The sequence below is a fragment of the Cherax quadricarinatus genome, chromosome 23 (assembly GCF_038502225.1).
Source record: "Cherax quadricarinatus isolate ZL_2023a chromosome 23, ASM3850222v1, whole genome shotgun sequence".
Classification (NCBI taxonomy): domain Eukaryota; kingdom Metazoa; phylum Arthropoda; class Malacostraca; order Decapoda; family Parastacidae; genus Cherax; species Cherax quadricarinatus.
The window spans coordinates 42,164,914-42,167,413 of record NC_091314.1 but is presented as its reverse complement, the minus strand read 5'-3'; the positions used below and the strand labels follow the sequence as shown (position 1 = coordinate 42,167,413).

The window sequence follows — 2,500 nt, the reverse complement described above, 5'->3', positions numbered from 1 at the left end:
AATGGAGACTTCGCCATTTCCTCCATCATCTGCGCCAAATTATGACGTCATTTGAAAGAAGCACTTTAATTTCCTTCCTTTACTCTGAGTCGCAAATCATCTTGACTATTTCCAAGTGCTCAAGGCCTCTTCACATTCTTTTTAATCATGTGCTGATTACTTGGCAATGTGATAAGCAGACTTATAAAATGCTTCAAAACAAGGTTCATGTGTGGGACAGTGAAGGCTTAGTATAATTCCATCCATTGCAAATGGAGCCTTCAAGCATCCACAACTATATGAACTTTGTGGGTTTAGCACTTAGTTATGATTGAAGCATTGAGAATTGACTAGTCATGGATGAACAGTTACAACAGACCCATAAAATTCTCCACGACCTGATGTAAATAAAGTCAGATTTTGATATGTTCATTACTCAAAACCACATAACAGGTAACTCATAATCATCATAGACCTCATGATGATTTTGCGTTACCTGACCTTATACATCCCGTACCAATCTATACATGTTTGGGATGAAAATGTGCCATAAAAACGACATAAAACTGAATTCTCTTATAAAGACAGTTTTTAAACTAAGAGAAAGGAGCTAGAAGAAGAAAAAAGTTTGCTTGTGGTTCGTGGATCCTCTGAAGGCTCTCCATGTACCCCCCCCCCCACCTGCATGTGCGTGGACCCCCAGATAATGACTTTAGGGTGGAGTGCAAATTTTTTAGAGATCCTAAAACTGAAGTTGAAAAATTATGGAAATTTAGGTTTTCTTAACAAAAAATAGTGCAAAATTCTGGCAACATGTTGATGCAATCACCTTTTTTCTATCATATTTCTAAGTATATTTTTTCAAAAATGTAATTTTTATGTTTTTGCTGTCATCAAGAGGACTTGTTGGCAATTAGTGTTTTTATTTATTTTTTACTCCAAAAATTACTATTGTTATGATTGTTTCATTCTAAATACTCAACCTGGCAAGTTCTGTGAGGACTAAAGTGAAGAGCACAGAGTTGTTGCTGCTCAGTTGCCTCTGGGTGATCAACAATGATAGGGGTTTGTAACACACTCAAATTTGGCTTTTCATGTCCATAGAGTTTTATAGAAACAAAAATTTGAATAACTCGGGAATAAGTTACTGACATTTTTTACTGTTTTGCAAAGAGTAATAATATGAGTGTCATGATTTTTTCATACAATATTGATGAATGATGGTTCTATTAATATTCATTGATGTTTTGCAATATGTTTTACCATTTTGTTTTTATTGACTCTTATTCTCCCCAAAAAAATGCACCCCCCCCAAAAAAAAAAAATTAAAATTTTTTTTATAATGCAATCTACTGACATTTCTCGCAAAAAAGTTTGAAATTTAGATAATCTAACTCTTTATCTTTCATCTGATGTTGACTAGAACATTATACAACTTACCAATTTTGTAGGGTAGGGAGGGTTTTGTGATAAATACAATTTTGCAATATATTGCAACTTTGCAACAAGAAGTCTATACACACAAGTGTGTAGGATGCAAACTGCTCTTTAATAACAGCATAAAGTTACATTTGAAAGTGGACCAAAAACAAAAATAACCCCAAAAAATGCCATTCCACCCCTTAGCTATTGAGAAACTGGGCAGGGAGGGAAGGAGATGAGGTTGGAAGAACAATTGTGTATGCAGGAGGTGGGAGGAACCGACGGTATTGAAACTGTAAGAACTGGGACAGTCGTGGAAGTAGCGGTATTTAAGCTGTAAGAACAGACAGGTAAGGAATTGGCGGTTTAAATTGTAATGACGGGGACAGGGGGAGAAAATGATGGCGCTTCTGCTGCAGAGATAAAGGAGAGAGGGAGACTGGTGATGTTACGCTATAGATACAGAGGTTGGATAAGGAAATGCTGGTGTCTGGTTTGTAGGAATGGGGGAAGAGGGATAAAGATGAAGGTCATGACCAAGTGACCTAGTACTGCCTCACGAGATGTAAGAATATAAGAATGGAGGAACACTGCAGAAGGCCTACTGGCCCATGCAAGGCAGGTCCTTCTCAAAACCACCCATTCCTAAAGTTACCCAAGAACTTACTCCCGTACCCTCGGCACCAATCAGTCCCAGCCCTTCCCACTCATATATCTGTCCAGTCTCTTCTTAAACCTACCCGGAGTCCTGGTCTCAATGTTTTTCATGGTCTGCAAGATGGAAATACACACACACACACACACGCACACCACACACACACACACACCACACACACACCAAACACACCACACACACCACACACACCACACACACACACACACACCACACACACACAAAACACACACACAAAACACACACACACACACACACAAAACACACACACACACACCACACACACACACACCACACACACACACACCACACACACACACCACACACACACACCACACACACACACACCACACACACACCACACACACACACACCACACACACACACCACACACACACCACACACAACACACACCACACACACCAC

The 2,500-nt window shown here is 39.4% G+C and overlaps 1 protein-coding gene across 1 annotated transcript in view; it reads right to left on the bottom strand.

Annotated features, from left to right (window-relative positions):
- Positions 1–2,500, bottom strand: part of LOC128685676 (uncharacterized) — a 47,731-nt gene that overhangs the window by 18,464 nt on the left and 26,767 nt on the right. The window lies entirely within an intron of this gene.